At 35.4% G+C, this 20,415-nt stretch overlaps 3 long non-coding RNA genes across 4 annotated transcripts; 1 reads left to right on the plus strand and 2 right to left on the minus strand.

Annotated features, from left to right (window-relative positions):
• Nucleotides 1–1,343: 1,343 nt before the first annotated feature.
• Nucleotides 1,344–5,914, minus strand: LOC110440095 (uncharacterized). Of its 2 annotated transcripts, none has more exons than XR_011017192.2 (2): nt 3,982–5,914; nt 1,344–3,466 (listed from the first exon to the last, which is right to left on the minus strand). It is a non-coding gene; the product is annotated as an uncharacterized lncRNA (long non-coding RNA). The 2 variants fall into 2 exon arrangements; XR_012387098.1 differs by having other exon boundaries at nt 1,344–2,145; nt 3,982–5,144.
• Nucleotides 4,027–5,840, plus strand: LOC137496679 (uncharacterized). The gene is made up of 2 exons (XR_011017193.1): nt 4,027–4,124; nt 4,860–5,840. It is a non-coding gene; the product is annotated as an uncharacterized lncRNA (long non-coding RNA).
• A 2,192-nt stretch (nt 5,915–8,106) lies between the features above and the next one.
• LOC137496678 (uncharacterized) lies at nt 8,107–11,742 on the minus strand. Its single transcript, XR_011017191.2, has 5 exons — nt 11,670–11,742; nt 10,909–11,095; nt 10,439–10,597; nt 9,820–9,915; nt 8,107–9,084 (listed from the first exon to the last, which is right to left on the minus strand). It is a non-coding gene; the product is annotated as an uncharacterized lncRNA (long non-coding RNA).
• Between the last annotated feature and the right edge of the window lie 8,673 nt (nt 11,743–20,415).

The raw sequence follows: 20,415 nt of genomic DNA on the forward strand, positions 1-20,415 counted from the left end.
TAAAATCTGTTTAGTCACACAAAGCACTTCTTAGTAAATAGTTCTTCAGAAATTCAAATAAAATAGGTTTACTGTTAAAATATGTTCTCTCATATATGGTTGTTAGTGTAGTACTATATGAATTTTTTTCTTATGACTATTTTGTTATAAATGCAGTTTGCACTTCCAGTTCCAATTATATTATTGTTCTAGAATAAAAATACTGAAAATACCCTAAAAATAGTATTCCTTTTATTTCAGGTTAAAAATGTTCTTATTTATGTTTCTATAAACGTTGTTTTGTTAATATTTTTGTATATAGTTACATTTTACATGTAGAAATCTGTTTTGTCTCGTCTAAGTTCGTCTTGTTTGTCAAGTTTGTCTTGTCTTGTGTCCCACTCAATGGCCTGCACCTTGACGTGGTGAGTGGGCTTTCTACTAAGATGGGCCACTTTGTTGAAATTCTGTTTGGATCTGGTATGTGAAATATATTTTTTGTCATTCCTACCTTATAGGCTCATTGGGGATAATGAAGAGAGACGAAATAAAAATAAAGGTTAGTTAATTAATAAAGACACTTATATTTCCCTTTCTTGAGGTAATAAAGGAGCATATAAAACTATGAAAATTTTGCAGTATGCCAAAGCCACATATCTACTATGTAGACAGTGTTAGGAAAAAATAATATATTCAAACCTGTCATTCTTCAAGTTTTACTTTTTAATTAATTAATTAATTTAAAAAATTTAAAAATTATGTTATGTTATTTTTGAACTGTACCTGTTTCAACACAGATCAAATTTAAAATTGTTTATTATCTTAATTTATAACCCCACTACCTGTACATATTAGAAATTAGTTTAACTTATTGCAACAGTGCACTTTGTGGCACTTTCAAGTTTTGGTACATGAGCTTTGCAATAAAATGTTTTTCATTAATGCTTTCTTTTGTATTTCCTATACAGAACCTACCCAAGATGCACACCCAGTGCAACATAGTGACAACATGGAGTCAGCACGTTTAGCACTCATCCACACTTCATGCAGTTCTGTACATTCATTTTAAAGTACTGTCTATAAATGAATCACTAATTAATAAGGTCACAGTTCTAAAATGCCACACAATGTATTGACAGCTAAAAGTTCAATTGTATAAATTTATATGAAGTAACATTAGAAAGATAGATGTTGGACAAATAATTATTTCTGTAGTGCAATGCATTAATCTTATTACACACAAAATATATATATATATATATATATATATATATATATATATATATATATATATATATATATATATATATATATGTAATGTTCTTTTGTTAATAAATTATAACAAAAAAGCACAGACACTTGCATGCAAGTAAAAATGAACATTTATTTACAAAATCTTAGCTACATTCACCATGGGGAAATTGGAAGAACAAAGAAAAGTATTGAAAAGGAACAGCTGTGACAGATGTCAGTGTGATGGCTTCCCTTGAAATTTTTTTAAAAATAAATAAAATATGTTGTTCATCAAACGTCACAAAGTTTAAAATTTCTGGAAATTTTTTATGTCACAACTTTGGTTAGAAAGTTCAAATCCAGCAGTTCACTTCAAACCCTACCTGATTTTTGGTCTTTCAAACACTGGGCAATATTGTTTAAAAAAATATCATTTCCCAAAGGGGTCAGATGAACTAGATCAGGCAAAAAATGTCCAGGATGTCTACGCTTTATCTGACGATGATGAACAATGGCTCCATCAATACATGAGATGAAGGAAGCCATCACACTGTTAATGAAGCGCCGTGCTTTCTCAATTTTTTGAGGTTGTGCAGATCTCCACAGGTTTCTCTGAGTTATTGTAGAGAATATTATTTTTATCTCTGGATACTTCCTGTGGAGGTCTTGCAAGTCCTGCTTTATTCTTGCGGCAAGATGGATACTCTTGGTTTTTCCAAGATCGTTTCCGCCACAGTGAACCAAGAGAATGTCTGGCACAGCTCTTCCTTGGAGGCACTGTTCAAAGTACGGGAGGACGTTTCTCCAAATCATCCCTCCCCTACCAAACCACTGGATGAGGGCATTTAGTCCCAGGTTTCTCCCAGTCATCTCTCTCGCTCTTTTTTTCCCCACGGTGAATGTAGCTGTCTCCCACAATGTATATTCTTGGTCCTGTTGATTGTAAATTAATAATTAAAAAAACAATAATAAAAACTTTTTTCATTTTTAAAGGAAACTTGTTTATTGTGTGTTGCTTACATCAAATGTTTTTTTGTTTTTTTTTACATTTTATAAAGCCATCCTATGCTGTATGTCAGAATTACTCAAAGTAGCCCTAAAAAACTGGTTGTGACATTAAAAATAATTTACCAAAAGCCAGATTGTATTAACAGTAATTTAAGCAGTTATTGTATTTATTACTTCTTGTTTTAACTGTTAGTTGGCAAAGGTAGTACTAAAGACCAAATGTTATTTATTAAGTAGTTATAATATTTTATTTATTTACTTTTGGAAAAGTCAATCTATTTTTGCTGCAAATTAAGCACAGGAGAATAAATAATAAACAATTCTTTACCATGCACTGATTTTAGCACACTGTAAAAACGCCAACTTTCAAAAAGTCCTCTGAACAAAGATTAATAAGTTAACTGAATTTAAATATCTTCATTTGAAATGCTGACAAATAATAGTTAGTTTGTTCAACAAATATGGTGCTTCAATGTGAAAAACTTAAAATATTTCGTTGAACTAATACAAAATTCTTAGTTTTGCGTTGATGCGTGCCCTTCTTGTTGGCGCATGCGCCTTATAAGCTTCTGGCGCATGCACAATTTACTTCCATAGCTCACTGCAGGGGGTACCTGTCACGTGCGCGCGACAAAACGAACCATCTTTCTTTCTGCGGAGCTACGTGTCAATCGTTTTCATAATCGATTGTATATAATTGTATACATGTTTTTTGTGCGATGTGCTACCCATCTGACTGCCCGATCTATTTTACCAGTGTATTAATGATGTGAGAGACCGTGATAGAGCGGTTAAGAGCAGGCCAACGACGTTTCTGCTAAATCATAGTAGTGATGGTGAAATGAAGCTTTCTGAACCAGTGAAGCGCTCGACTCAATTGTATCGGAAAAAGGTTCGTTACTCGAAGCTTTCTAAATCAGAGCTCAATGAGGACCTCTTCTGGTGAAAGTGTGGGAAAGCACTGTGTTGTCATAATGTCAAATGTTCACAACTGACCAACTCATTCATGTAGTAATACAAAAACAGCAATATAAACAAATTACTCAATTACTGTAGTTTTTACACAAGATATATTACATTACACAACTGATGATTGTAGTAAAATCCAAGGTATTCAAAAGTTTATCATAATACAATTAGTCCCACTCCAAGCAGGGATCGAACCAGGGATTCTTGATTGGGAGGCGAGTGCTCTAGGAGGACGTTATATGAACGATGCTTCAAGGTTGCATTCACCAGATGCTCTCTGTCAAACACAATACTACGATATGAGGTGGTTTTCTTTAAAGATAGTCATAAAAAAAATACGCTAATACACTTTAGTATTGTTCAAAACCTTTCAAAACCTTTAGTCTGTCAAACACAAAAGCATGAATTTCATGCTCAGGTAATACAGTCCAATAAAACGTGATTGCAACAATTTAATTGTCCAGCCCTTTTGCATTAATTTTAATTGTGTCAAGTTGTGTTTTGATTGTGAGATGGAAGTAAGATAAATAACAGATGTTTTACTTGTTTTGAGTGACCATTTCAAATGAATACATTCAAAGAGGAAAATAGAAAATAATAGCTGTAGTTTTTAACTCAAAGTAATTGTCACATGAAACTAAACATTTTTCTAAATTTGCCAACACAACCATTATCAAATTCCATTGTATGGAAACCACAAAATTCTTTTTTAAAAATAAAGCCATGTGTTTTTTCAACAGCATGAATAAAATACTATGCTCATTTAAATGTACTAAGTACATTTTTACTTACAAAACAATAAGATTGTAAAACACCCTTTGTAAATGACTTTCCTTTAGGTCACTGATATTGTCACAGATCGAGAAAGAGCAGCTCTTGAGGGATTGCCAATTTTTCTTCGTAAAAATTCTGCTTGCTTTCTCAAGATATGTCTGGTAAGTTACCCATTTTCATACCCTATTCTACATTTATTAGTCTGCTTGGTAACACTTATAATAGCTGCATGCTATAAATAATTTATTTAGTATTAGCGAATAGTTAATTTATTTTCTGTTAAGCATAACTCTACATGAAGTGCTCAATGATTGTATTTTTTTAACTTTAATGATTCATTTATATTACTAATTTAAGTATTGCATTATTTACAAACCAGTTATTTAAGAATACTTGGTGTTTTTAAGATCATTCAGAATGCTTAAGTACACGATTAATAAACTATTCAAATTAACATTTAAATATCCTAATATTAAGGTATGTAATAATAGTTACTTTGTATGTTAGTATATGCTTTATGAGCTTAACTTCATCCAGTTGTGACCTAATCTAAAGTGAGGACTATTTATGCTTTATAAATCCCTTATGAATGACAATTAAAGGCTCAGTTATATTCTAAACAGGACAATAAACAACTTTCACAATTGAAACTGTATCAAATAAAAGTAAATCTTTGCAATTTTATGTAAAATAAAAGTTTAAAAAATTGCTAAATATTAAAAAGTTGTCAATATATTGTTCAATTATTATATATTATAGACTATTCAAAGTGTTACTGTTTGTATGTACGAAAGTATTACATGTTTTTATTTTCTTTGCATAATAGTAATAACATTAATAAGTAGTAATTAATATTACACATCAATTAATTTTCCCATTACTTAATCTCCTATAAGGACACGGACCCTGAAGACCACAGCACCAGAGATTAAAGGATTGGAATCTTCACTGTGGTGGAAGATGATAATGGCACTTCTGCATCCCTGCAATATGTGATGAACCTCGCTAAAATCTTGGAGGAGGCCATAGTACTTCAGGATATCACACATCTGCCTGCAGCCTTCGCTTACTTGTTCAGCCTCTTGTATAGTCTGAATATGGAACACCCAAAAGAACTCAAATATAATTTTCAAGTGATTCAGCATGTTTTATGGAGGTCGGTGGCACATGATCTGCGAGAGTTCAGTTCATTCATTCATTCATTTTCTTTTCGGCTTAGTCCCTTTATTAATCTGGGGTCGCCACAGCGCAATGAACTTGTTTTACGCAGCGGATGCCCTTCCGGCTGCAACCCATCTCTGGAAAACATCCATACACACTCATTCACACATACACTATGGACAATTTTAGCCTACCCAGTTCACCTGTGCCACACGTCTTTGGACTGTGGAGGAAACCGGAGAACCCAAAGGAAACCCACGTGAACGCAGGGAGAACATTCAAACTCCACACAGTAACGGCAACTGACCCAGCTGAGACTCGAACCAGCGACCTTGGTGGGAGGCGAAAGCACTTCCTACTGTGCCACTGTTTGAATGTTTTGAGGTCTGTTTTTGGACTTGATGTACTTTGTTGACAAAAGTGCAGTACACTTTAAAGACTGTTTGAATGGAGTGGCTTTTAGGGTTTACTCTGATTAGATGATTGTATATTCACCTGGTTTGAGTGTTTAGACACACTAATAGCTTGGTTTTAGTAAGGTTGCCAGTTATTTTATGTTGAGGCAGTGTACAATCTTTTCAAATCTGGAAACATTCAGTACTAGTTGTGTACAAACTAGCCCAATGCTGAACACGGCTAATGTTAAATGCTGATTTTGTATGCAAATGTTTTGGATTGTGATTTGAACACAGTTAAAAATAAAAAAGTGAATTGACTATTCTTGTGTATTTAATTTGAATCCTAAAAATTAATAGTAAATGCATAATGAATAAGTTTGTTTTATTTTGTTCAGTAAACTAAAAAAATCTTGTTGGGTAAACATGATCATTTTTGTTCAGTAAACAAAAGATCTTGTTGAATAAACGTGAAAATTTTTGTTCAGCAAACAAAAGATCCTGTTGAGTAAACATGATCATTTTTGTTCAGTAAACAAAAGATCTTGTTGAACAAACGTGAAAATTTTTGTTCAGCAAACAAAAGATCTTGTTGAGTAAACATGATCATTTTTGTTCAGTAAACAAAAGATCTTGTTGAATAAATGTGAAAATTTTTGTTCAGGAAACAAAAGATCTTGTTGAGTAAACATGATCATTTTTGTTCAGTAAACAAAAGATCTTGTTGAATAAACGTGAAAATTTTTGTTCAGCAAACAAAAGATCCTGTTGAGTAAACATGATCATTTTTGTTCAGTAAACAAAAGATCTTGTTGAACAAACGTGAAAATTTTTGTTTAGCAAACAAAAGATCTTGTTGAGTAAACATGATCATTTTTGTTCAGTAAACAAAAGATCTTGTTGAATAAACGTGAAAATTTTTGTTCAGCAAACAAAAAATCTTGTTGAGTAAACATGATAATATTTGTTCAGCAAACAAAAATATGTTGTTGGTTAAACAAGGAATTCAACAAAATATTTTAAGTCGACTTAGTTAACTCAAAAAGCTGTGTGTGATCAGTTGCCTTATTATTTTAAGTTTATTCAACTTTTTTTTTAAAGTGCACTGTTTTTATTTTCAACTTTATTTTGAAATGATCAATTAGAATATCTCTGTCATACATTAAGCACTGAAAATCTCCAGGATTCAAGGGCCTTGTAAAGGTAAGGCAGCATAAAACATTTTGCTGAGCAGTTTTTAATCTATATTGGGCATATACCACATGAAAAATACTATAATAACTTATAGTAAATAAATACTATAGTGTTTTTGAACCGTTTCAGTAGTAAGGTGCATTGTACTTAAATAAATTAGCGCACCAGGATACTGTAGTATTAACTTACTGTAGTATTAACTATAGTGAACTGATAAATACTGTAGTATTATTTAGTTTTGACAACACTAATCTGGTGTGTTGTAGTATGCTATAATAAATGCACTTATTGTAAAATCACTGATTAAATCATTTATTGAACATTCCAAATACAGCTATGGCTGAATCCGGACAAACTGAAAATGACAGGTACAAACACGCAAAAATTACAATTATTATTATTTTATTACATTATGTAATTATTACAATTAACTTATTTCATTATTCCTTTATACTTACGTTTGGCCTCAGTGGTGGCTGTGACGGCTGCTGATGTCATTTCTGATTCTAAACTGAAGATAAGATTTAAAGCAAAGGTTAATTTAAATATATAATTGTTTGAGAAAAACAATTGCTCGTTATAAACTATGATGCTAACTTTGTTAAAACAACACTAACGTTATTTACACTATAAATAATTATGAAAACCATATGTCACTACTGTTAACTAACGTATAATAATAATAATATAATAATAATAATATAATAATATATGTAATAATTATTATTTAATAATAATATTATCATTGTGTGTTCTTAAATTTTAGTTGTTATCTGTATTAGATTTACACTGTAAAAAAAAAGTTGAATAAACTTAAAATAATAAGGCAACCTATCACACACAGCTTTTTGAGTTAACTAAGTCGACTTAAAATATTTTGTTGAATTCCTTGTTTAACCAACAACATATTTTTGTTTGCTGAACAAAAATGATCATGTTTACTCAACAAGATCTTTTGTTTGCTGAACAAAAATTTTCACGTTTATTCAACAAGATCTTTTGTTTACTGAACAAAAATGATCATGTTTACTCAACAAGATCTTTTGTTTGCTGAACAAAAATTTTCACGTTTATTCAACAAGATCTTTTGTTTACTGAACAAAAATGATCATGTTTACTCAACAAGATCTTTTGTTTGCTGAACAAAAATTTTCACGTTTATTCAACAAGATCTTTTGTTTACTGAACAAAAATGATCATGTTTACTCAACAAGATCTTTTGTTTGCTGAACAAAAATTTTCACGTTTATTCAACAAGATCTTTTGTTTACTGAACAAAAATGATCATGTTTACTCAACAAGATTTTTTTAGTTTACTGAACAAAATAAAACAAACTGATTCATTATGCATTTACTATTAATTTTTAGGATTCAAATTAAATACACAAGAATAGTCAATTCACTTTTTTTATTTTTAACTGTGTTCAAATCACAATCCAAAACATTTGCATACAAAATCAGCATTTGACATTAGCCGTGTTCAGCATTGGGCTAGTTTGTACACAACTAGTACTGAATGTTTCCAGATTTGAAAAGATTGTACACTGCCTCAACATAAAATAACTGGCAACCTTACTAAAACCAAGCTATTAGTGTGTCTAAACACTCAAACCAGGTGAATATACAATCATCTAATCAGAGTAAACCCTAAAAGCCACTCCATTCAGTCTTTAAAGTGTACTGCACTTTTGTCAACAAAGTACATCAAGTCCAAAAACAGACCTCAAAACATTCAAACAGTGGCACAGTAGGAAGTGCTTTCGCCTCCCACCAAGGTCGCTGGTTCGAGTCTCAGCTGGGTCAGTTGCCGTTACTGTGTGGAGTTTGAATGTTCTCCCTGCGTTCACGTGGGTTTCCTTTGGGTTCTCCGGTTTACCTCACAGTCCAAAGACGTGTGGCACAGGTGAATTGGGTAGGCTAAAATTGTCCGTAGTGTATGTGTGAATGAGTGTGTATGGATGTTTTCCAGAAATGGGTTGCAGCCGGAAGGGCATCCGCTGCGTAAAACAAGTTCATTGCGCTGTGGCGACCCCAGATTAATAAAGGGACTAAGCCGAAAAGAAAATGAATGAATGAATGAACTGAACTCTCGCAGATCATGTGCCACCGACCTCCATAAAACATGCTGAATCACTTAAAAATTATATTTGAGTTCTTTTGGGTGTTCCATATTCAGTCTATACAAGAGGCTGAACAAGTAAGCGAAGGCTGCAGGCAGATGTGTGATATCCTGAAGTACTATGGCCTCCTCCAAGATTTTAGCGAGGTTCATCACATATTGCAGGGATGCAGAAGTGCCATTATCATCTTCCACCACAGTGAAGATTCCAATCCTTTAATCTCTGGTGCTGTGGTCTTCAGGGTCTGTGTCCTTATAGGAGATTAAGTAATGGGAAAATTAATTGATGTGTAATATTAATTACTACTTATTAATGTTATTACTATTATGCAAAGAAAATAAAAACATGTAATACTTTCGTACATACAAACAGTAACACTTTGAATAGTCTATAATATATAATAATTGAACAATATATTGACAACTTTTTAATATTTAGCAATTTTTTAAACTTTTATTTTACATAAAATTGCAAAGATTTACTTTTATTTGATACAGTTTCAATTGTGAAAGTTGTTTATTGTCCTGTTTAGAATATAACTGAGCCTTTAATTGTCATTCATAAGGGATTTATAAAGCATAAATAGTCCTCACTTTAGATTAGGTCACAACTGGATGAAGTTAAGCTCATAAAGCATATACTAACATACAAAGTAACTATTATTACATACCTTAATATTAGGATATTTAAATGTTAATTTGAATAGTTTATTAATCGTGTACTTAAGCATTCTGAATGATCTTAAAAACACCAAGTATTCTTAAATAACTGGTTTGTAAATAATGCAATACTTAAATTAGTAATATAAATGAATCATTAAAGTTAAAAAAATACAATCATTGAGCACTTCATGTAGAGTTATGCTTAACAGAAAATAAATTAACTATTCGCTAATACTAAATAAATTATTTATAGCATGCAGCTATTATAAGTGTTACCAAGCAGACTAATAAATGTAGAATAGGGTATGAAAATGGGTAACTTACCAGACATATCTTGAGAAAGCAAGCAGAATTTTTACGAAGAAAAATTGGCAATCCCTCAAGAGCTGCTCTTTCTCGATCGGTGACAATATCAGTGACCTAAAGGAAAGTCATTTACAAAGGGTGTTTTACAATCTTATTGTTTTGTAAGTAAAAATGTACTTAGTACATTTAAATGAGCATAGTATTTTATTCATGCTGTTGAAAAACACATGGCTTTATTTTTAAAAAAGAATTTTGTGGTTTCCATACAATGGAATTTGATAATGGTTGTGTTGGCAAATTTAGAAAAATGTTTAGTTTCATGTGACAATTACTTTGAGTTAAAAACTACAGCTATTATTTTCTATTTTCCTCTTTGAATGTATTCATTTGAAATGGTCACTCAAAACAAGTAAAACATCTGTTATTTATCTTACTTCCATCTCACAATCAAAACACAACTTGACACAATTAAAATTAATGCAAAAGGGCTGGACAATTAAATTGTTGCAATCACGTTTTATTGGACTGTATTACCTGAGCATGAAATTCATGCTTTTGTGTTTGACAGGACAAAATATGTTGCACATGTTAAAAACATCAGACGGGTGTATAAGAAAAAAAAAATCTTAATGAGTACCTGCTCATCCATCTTGTTTAAAGTTGTATCCATCTCTGGACCCATTGAATCCCTTCTTTTTCTGTAGAGTTTCAGGAGAGGTGCTGTATATTTATCAAGTCACTCGATTAACTGTCTCAGGAGATCTACATTACAGATCTGAGAAAACTCTTTGCAGATCTACAATATACAAAAAAAACATACATATTAATATTTACACATAATATATATATATATATATATATATATATATATATATATATATATATATATATATATATGTATATATATATATATATATATATATATATATATATATATATATATATATATATATATATATATATATTTGTAAATGTAAATATTTAAATGTTCAAATGCTGAATACAGATGTATTTTGAATTACCTATAATAATAATGTTGTTTGTTATTTTTAGCATTATCATTACTACCTTGAATGAAACTTAAGCAATTGCAATATAGTGACTTACCTCTTCCTTAAAGTCCAGGTTATCTCTCTAATTTCTTCCTGGCTAAATCTCAACAACTTCTTTTGGGCAAAGAGAAAAGGTTTCTTGCATCTGCTGGTGAATGACCGTCAAATTTCACTGATGATAGCAAGTCTCACCTCCTCAAGGAAATCTTGCATTGAATTATGTCATTGTCAATATTTCAGTTCTTTTGAGCAAAAAGAAAGAAAAATATATATTTAGCCCTTTATATTTTTTATGTAAATAAAAGCTAGCTGACTGTTAAAGCAAGTTGGTCTGAATATGATAGACATTTAGTCGAGCTAACTAATATACAAGCAAATCAAGCAATGAATTACATGAAAATCACACGATTTTCACACAAATTACACAGTTAAACACGTCACCGTTTGTTCCACTGGCTCTGGTTCGAAGGGAAAAAAGGTTATGATGTGCGCAATGCTGACAGCAATCTAGATAAACAGGACATAATGTTATATTCGTTTTAGAAATTTGACTTGGATACCTGATCTGGTATGTTATATGATACTCATTGTATTAATCGTGAGTTATTAAAGCAAATGACTCGATTGAAATCGCTATTTGTTTCAAATACATTCACTCAAAACTTTTATTGATGTAAATAGCCAAAACCAAGTGCACGAAACAAGTAACTCACGGCTAAATTATAACAAATAGTTCCGTATTAGGATACATGCGCACATCAAAGCCAACATATCAAATAATATAACGTTAGATGACAACAAAAAAGACATACATACCTATGATTTAGTGATGTGACGTTGTGCGCCGAGGCTTCGTAGCATGTATCAAAAAAACGATACATCTCGCAGTGAAGCAGTGTACCGGAGCTTGATTTGTTTTGCCATCATCACGTGATCAGTGACGTCCGAAGCTTCATTTTCGCCTTTACCCACGTGACTGCTTCGAATTTTGATTCAAAGGTTTAAACACCCTCATAGTAAAGTGTATAGCTAGAGAATTGGCGTCTATTACATACATTTGTTTCAAAGCACTGCACCAGTCCCAAACACAAGTAATTAAACTAAACTACAATAGTATTTTTAGTAAAAAGGTTTTGAACAATACTAAAGTGTATTAGCGTATTTTTTTTATGACTATCTTTAAAGAAAACCACCCCATATCGTAGTATTGTGTTTGACAGAGAGCATCTGGTGAATGCAACCTCGAAGCATCGTTCATATAGCGTCCTCCTAGAGCACTCGCCTCCCAATCAAGAATCCCTGGTTCGATCCCTGCTTGGAGCGGGACTAAATGTATTATGATAAACTTTTGAATACCTTGGATTTTACTACAATCATCAGTTGTGTAATGTAATATATCTTGTGTAAAAACTACAGTAATTGAGTAATTTGTTTATATTGCTGTTTTTGTATTACTACATGAATGAGTTGGTCAGTTGTGAACATTTGACATTATGACAACACAGTGCTTTCCCACACTTTCACCAGAAGAGGTCCTCATTGAGCTCTGATTTAGAAAGCTTCGAGTAACGAACCTTTTTCCGATACAATTGAGTCGAGCGCTTCACTGGTTCAGAAAGCTTCATTTCACCATCACTACTATAGGTGCGTTCGACATGAAGCTCAGCTGCAGCCGGTGATCAACGAGATTAGCCGAGCGCAGGCGGGGCGGAGTTGAAAACGGAGCCGTCAAGACGGACAGCTGGACACTTCGGGACTCAAAGTTGCTGCAGTCATGATGACCGATCACATGGCGTCATCATATTTTTTTGTTATTTTTATTTATAACAACAAAACATTTACAAATAAAACAGAATACAGGCTCTTTAAACTGTAGTTCCTTTTTAAACAATAAGAGAGAATTATGAATAACATATAGGCTAACAAATGCATGAGAGAAATAAGAGGAAATGAGAGGTTAATATAAACATAAAAACGAACAGGTCTATTAAATACAAAGCAATAAGCATAAATTCTAGGAGTTAAACATCAATCTTTAGTTAAACATCAATCTTTAATACTTCTTGTTTGAATCTGCTAAAAAAGGGTTTACATATATGTACATTTATAGATATAAAAATTTCCCATGTAAAAAGCAAAACAAGGTGTTTTGATTAGGTCTTAATAAATGACATTATTTTGGATGATGAATGAATTTTCAAAAAAGCATTTTAATCCAAAAAGTTTGTGTTGAAAAGAACAAAAGGTAAAATAAGTGAGCTATGTAGAAGTTTCCCAGAAAGAGCAGGTAGCCTTTAAACTGCTAGACAGAAAATAAAATATATATTTATATTATAATAATAAAGCCATTTTATAATTATTTAATAAAATAGTTCTTTACTTTAATTTGTTAAGAGAGCTTTAGGGGGGCAGGATCAATGATGATGATTTTCTTATTTCAAGTCTGTAAGACTTATTTGAGTTCATATTTAGGTTATTCACTAAAATATACACTAAAATATATCATTTAAATCGTTCATGGAGATGAATGCAGTAAATAGTCTGTATAAAAAAGTTAAAAAATAAACCTGTGCAAACAAGCTAACCTTTATAACCAGATTATTTAACAAAAGATGATACTGCAGTAAAATATTTGTAGTCTTTTAATAAGCAAGATGTGTACAGGATAGAGAGGGTGTGAAAAGTGAATTGTTTGTTTTGAAACTTTTGAATCGGAATTTGTCCAATTATAAACCCGAAATACACGTGTTTGTTGTCATGTGGTGAACTTGGCCAATCGTGTAATATCGGTGTCGTCATCAAAGCTCCTGCAGTCGCTCTTCAGAAGCTGCACGGTCTGAGTTTGTCGTCTGATCTCGGAGCGCTGTCGCGGTACTTTGATGCCACATGTGACAGTCACGTGGTGTCGGCGCAGCATCAATCCGGACAAGATTTCTAACCAGAATGCACCGCTTTAAGACAGATTTCGATCGATCTGCGCAGCGCCGCATGAAGTCGAACGCACCTAATGATTTAGCAGAAACGTCGTTGGCCTGCTCTTAACCGCTCTATCACGGTCTCTCACATCATTAATACACTGGTAAAATAGATCGGGCAGTCAGATGGGTAGCACATCGCACAAAAAACATGTATACAATTATATACAATCGATTATGAAAACGATTGACACGTAGCTCCGCAGAAAGAAAGATGGTTCGTTTTGTCGCGCGCACGTGACAGGTACCCCCTGCAGTGAGCTATGGAAGTAAATTGAGCATGCGCCAGAAGCTTATAAGGTGCATGCGCCAACAAGAAGGGCACGCATCAACGCAAAACTAAGAATTTTGTATTAGTTCAACGAAATATTTTAAGTTTTTCACATTGAAGCACCATATTTGTTGAACAAACTAACTATTATTTGTCAGCATTTCAAATGAAGATATTTAAATTCAGTTAACTTATTAATCTTTGTTCAGAGGACTTTTTGAAAGTTGGCGTTTTTACAGTGTATAATTGGTTATTACAATTTTTATTTGAAAGAACATTTGTAGTACAGGTAGGATCAAAACAATCATCTAAATATAATGCAGAAAACAGTATCCCACAGGGAAGTGTAATCACCCCTGTATTATTTAATATCATGATTAATGATATATTTGACAATGTGGGATTTGGGATAGGATGTGCTTTATATGATGGTGCCATATGGAAGAGAGGACGTAATATCACAAATGTTGTTTCATGTATACAGACAGCTATCAAAAAGGTGGAACAATGGACTGTAGTTTTATAATGTCAACAAGTAAGTCATGTTGGATGATATTTACTAATAAGAGGAAAATGCTGGAAAATCAAGAACGAACAATATATAATAATGTACTAGAATGAGTGGAATCTTTTAAATATTTAGGTATGTGGTTTGATAGAAGGTATAACTGGAAAAAACATATAGATGAGATTGAAAATAAATGTAGAAAGGATTTAAATGTGATGAGAGCAATAGCTGGCAAAGAATGGGGAGCAGAAAGAATAGCATTAATGACAATATATCAAGCCATAATTAGATCTGTATTGGATTATGGATGTATGATTTATGGAGCAGCTTCAGCAACTTTATTAAGTAGATTAGATAAATTACAGCATAGAGCTCTTAGGATTTGTTTAGGTGCAGTAAGAACAACTTCAATTAATGCATTATTGGTGGAAGCAAATGAAATGCCATTAAATTTACGTAGAATAAAGCTATCCATGGTATATTGGAAGTATATTAAAAGTTATGAGGGAGCTCATATTGCTAAGGAAATATTAGAAAGTTGTTGGGAGTATGTAAATAAAAAAGGAAGAGGGTATGGATGGAACGCAAATCAATTGGCAGAAAAGTATCAAGTAGCAGATATAGAGTATGTCTTCTAAAAGGGGAGAGATTCCAACATAGATATTGTTACGATAACCAGCGATGGCTGGTTTCCACTATAAGTTGGACTACACTTCCGGTTCCTCTGGACTACATATGCATACATGCACTTCTCCCAGACACTCACACCTGCTCACTCATCTAGACTAATTACACTCGCATCACCTGAGGAATTCAGAGACTGATTAGACACCCTTCATAAGCCACTCATTCACTCTCCAGTTTGCCGAGTCTTGTTTACTGCTAAGTGACATTACAATGCGTTTCTCCCTGTCTTGTTTATCCGTGCTCTACCCTAGCCTTGTATATCCGTGTTCTCCTGTTTAGCCGCCTGCCTTATGACCTTTTGCCTGTATATTGACTACGATTCTGGATTTGCCTGCACATACCTCTTTACACCTGATTTGACCATTGCTTGCCTGACGCTGAATAAACCTGCATATTGGATCTTACCTCCAGTTGTTTCTGTCACTCCCTCCCCGTCGTTACAGAAGACTCGGCCACAACATGGATCCAGCGGGTATACAGATCATGCGCCTGCGTCAGGGAGCCAGGTCGATCGAGGAGTATGTTGAGGACTTTGTGAATCTGGCCCACCTTACTACATTAAACGAGGTATGCCTAATGATATTTTTTCATGGAGGGCTTTCTGAGCCCCTTTACTCCAATATACCCCTTTACGGACCCCAATGGACTTTAGAAAGGTATATTTTACAATATTAATCTGGCTCTTCAAATGAGCGGATTCTCCTTCACCATAGGAGAAGTGGAGGAAATTCCTGAATGTGTTTTTGGGGGGCACTGAGGAGCAAGACCCACTGGCAAAGGGGCTTGCAACTCATCCCACACAACCACCTCACAAGATGGCCGCCCCCAGGCAGCCAGCTCACAAGATGGCTCCCAGTCCCAAGTCTGTTCCTGCTCCTGAAAGGCCATCTCCAGAGCTGCCAGATCCTCCAGTGCTGCCAGATCCTCCAGAGCTGCCAGACCCTCCAGTGCTGCCAGATCCTCCAGAGCTGCCAGACCCTCCAGTACTGGCAGATCCTCCAGAGCTGCCAGACCCTCCAGTGCAGCCAGAACCTCCAGTACTGCCCAAACCTCCAGAGCTGCCAGAGCTGCCAGCGCCGCAGCGAGAGTCAACGCCGCAGCGAGAGTCAACGCCGCAGCCAGCGCCGCAGCGAGAGTTGACGCTGCAGCCAGAGTCAGTGCCGCAGCCAGAGTCGACGGCGCAGCCAGAGTCTACGGCGCAGCCAGCGCCGCAGCCAGAGTAGATGCCGCAGCCAGCGCTGCAGCCAGAGTCGACGTCCCAGTCAGCGCCGCAGCCAAAGTCGACGCCGCAGCCAGCGCCGCAGCCATAGTCGACGGCGCAGCCAGCGCCGCTGCCAGAGTCGACGCCGCATCCAGCGCCGCAGCCAGAGTCGACGCCTCAGCCAGAGTCGACGCCGCAGCCAGAGTCGACCCCGCAGCTAGCGACGCAACCAGAGTCAACACCGCAGTCAGCGCCGCAGCCCGAGTCGACGCCACTGCCCGAATGGTCGCCGCCTGAGCTTCCCGAGTGGCCGCCGCCGTCTGAGCTTCCCGAGTAGCCGCCGCCACCTGAGCTTCCTGAGTGGCCGCTGCCTGAGCTTCCCGAGTGGCCGCCTCAGCCTCCCAAACGGTCACAGCTCCATGCCCTGCCGGTCCCAGCCCGGCTCCTCGCCTGGCCGGCGTCATCCAGACTCCTCGCCTTACCGATTCCAGCCCGGCTCCTCTCCCTGCCGGCGCCACTCAGACGGCTCGCCCTGCTGGCTCCCTACAAGCCTCCAGCCCTGCCGGCTCCTCGCAGTACTCCAGGTCCTCCGTTTTCTCACGATCCAGGGCCACTGCAGCTCCACGCTCCAAGCCCTCCGCAGCTCCACTCTCCAGGCCCTCCGCAGTTCCACGCTCTGGGTCCACTGCAACTCCACTCTCTGGGTCTTCCGCAGCTCCAAACTCCAGGCCCTCCGCAGCTCCACGCTCCAGGACTGCCTCAGCTCTTTAGAGGGGGGGCTATGTTACGATAACCAGCGATCGCTCTCCGGAGATCGCTGGTTTCCACTATAACTTGCACTACACTTCCGCCTTCCTCTGGACTACATATGTATACATGTACTTTTCCCAGACACTCACGCCTGCTCACTCATCTAGACTGATTACACTCGCATCATCTGAGGACTTTCAGAGACTGATTAGACACCCTTCATAAGCCACTCATTCACTCATGCAGTTTGCTGAGACTTGTTTACTGCTAAGTGACATTACAACGCGTTTCTCCCTGTCTTGTTTATCCGTGCTCTACCCTAGCCTTGTATATCCATGTTCTCCTATTTAGCCGCCTGTCTTATGACCTATTGCCTGTATATTGACTAAGATTCTGGATATGTCTGATTTGACCATTGCTTGCCTGACGTTGAATAAGCCTGCATATTGGATCTTACCTCCAGTTGTTTCTATCACTCCCTCTCCGTCATTACAGATATTTCCTAAGGTTAAAGTTGATCTGGAAATAATGGGCTCTATGCACGGCGGCGCGTGACGCATTTCCGGTAAAATTTAAGACCCCGAGCCTACTTCCGCCGATCGTACAATACCGTGCTACAACAGGGGCGCTACTGATAAAAACAAGTAATGTTTTGGACAGTTGCCTTATTGTTTTTGCCATTATAGTCCACTTATATATGTTTATGTCAGCTACATAAATATGACATCTAAACGTTTAAAAGTGTCATTTCAATGACGTGAGAACAGTACTTATAGCTACCACTGCTGTGTTCAGCAATGCACAGCGTCAGAAATTGAACTCTAACCTTAGTTTCCACATGTTTCCAAAAGACAAAGTCGTGCAGAAGAGGTGGGTTGTTGATATTAAACGTGAGAATTTTACAGAAACAGAAAAAGACAAGAGTGTAGCTGACAATTTCAGTCTAGCAAATTGATCGAGGCTTGAGTGCCAACCGGATGCAGACATTTAAAGAAAGGAGCTTTTATGGCAAATAATAGTTTGTTTTCATTGCCTTTGAAGTAAAAAAAAACTGAACATTAATATACATAAACATTTCTTAAGCTACTTTCTAAGTGCAATTTTTTTTTTCAGAATAAAGACCTTTATTTTATTCACTGTACATATAAAATATAATTCACTGTATATAATTTGAAATAAAAATTGTCAAAAAATTTAACATTTTGAAAAAATATTTTATTCAGATGAACAGAAAAAATGACATTGAATCAGGTGCTTCTTTTGTTACTTGTGCATAGAGAGGTATTTGGGCTGATATGTATTAAATAAATAAATAAATCACCCCTCTGTTTCATGAAACTCCCTTTAGTCATACTTTAAAATAAGGTTTCATTAGTTAATGTATTTGCTCACTATTAAAAGAACTATTAAATATTTAATAGTTAGCATTGTTAAACTAATTTACTAATGAATAAAAATCCAAAGTCATGCTTCTTAACATTAGCTATTACATTGTGAGTTAACAAGCACAATGAATAAGCATTTGTTCATTAACGTAAAAAACTAAAAAATATTGCAATAGACAAATTGTTGATGTGAAATTAACTAATGACACCTTATTGTTTTGGGTCACCCTCCCATTTAATTACAATGTTATAGACTAAATAGAAAGCATGCTATCTACACTGTTACACTGCATCTGTCATCTCCACTGTTTCAGCAATAAATCTCAGCATTGACACAGTGCTATTTGTCTGTTGTGGATGGAACGGCATAGTATTATTTTATTCCTAATATATCTTGCTCAATAATCATGCTTACAAGCTAAGACAGCATCTGTGTTTCTGTAATTATCCGAACTGAACAGTGGTGGCCACTTTAGAACAGTAAAAATATGAATGGGACAGAACTTCACATGTATGCTGTCCTACTCTCAGCTGGTGAGGAGACTCCGATTTCTTCATAGATCTATCTGTAGTAATGAGCTCTCACTGAGATCTTATTCCTGCCCTGTTTTTACCTGACACTTTGAGACAGAATTACGTACACATATGATCATTTTTGCTTACGTGATAAAGTTGCAGATGGACGGATCATAAGAGTATTAACGCTAGCCTTCAGGCCAGCTGAACTTACCTTCATAATTGCACAGGTAGGAAGATGCATAAAACTTGAAACCTTTCTCAAGCTTTGCTCTGCAGTGTTGTAGTGCACAACCGGACAATCATTTGCACATCGTTGACCATAATTTACTCGCAAACAGCGAGTAAATATTGACGACTCTGCCATAATACTGTTTACCTCCGCTTAAAATCACCCGGACCGGAAGCTGGACCACGGGAAGTAATGCGTGCATATAGCCCATTGAAAAGTTAAGGGACTGGGAAGAGATGGGTGGGATAATTCCAAAAATTAAAAATTATGTACAAGAGAAATTTTATGAAAGTTCACAAACATATACTGATGGATCAAAAGACCCAGTCACATGAGTTTCAGGCATAAGTGTAAACATTCCAAAATTAAAAATAGGAATTTCAAAAAGATTAACAGATAAGTTATCAATTTATACTATAGAAACAACTGCAATAATAATAGGACTAACATGGGTGGATATGCCCTGAGAAGGTAGATATGTGTTCATTTAGCATCAGCCTTATCATCTTTTATTACTCATAGATCAACCAGAGAAGATTTAATTTATGAAATATTCACAATTTTATATCATATACAAAAGAAAGGAGGGACAGTAGGGTTTTGCTGGAAACCTGCGCATAACGAAATATATGGAAATGAAATGGCTGATAAACTGGCAAAGGAAGCATTAAAAAGTAATACATTAGATACTGGGGTTGCCTTAGGAAAATGTGAAATTAAATCAATTATTAAAGAAAATATTAAGAAAGAATGGCAAGGAATCTGGGATAGAGATAAGAAGGGACGACATCTATCTACAATTTTAAAAACAGTAGAGACAAAAAGAAATGTGTATGGTAGGAACAGAAAGGAAGAAGTTATATTAACTAGACTTAGGCTTGGACACACTGGAGTAAAATCAACTATGTTAATACTAGGAGTTACAGAAAATGATTAATGTGATCATTGTTGAGTAAGAGAAACCATAAAACATGTTATGTTTGAATGCAGGAAATATAAGAGAGGAGGGAATTAACAGAATATTTAAACAGTAATGG

Source organism: Danio rerio, chromosome 11, assembly GCF_049306965.1.
Source record: "Danio rerio strain Tuebingen ecotype United States chromosome 11, GRCz12tu, whole genome shotgun sequence".
NCBI classification, from domain to species: Eukaryota; Metazoa; Chordata; class Actinopteri; order Cypriniformes; family Danionidae; genus Danio; species Danio rerio.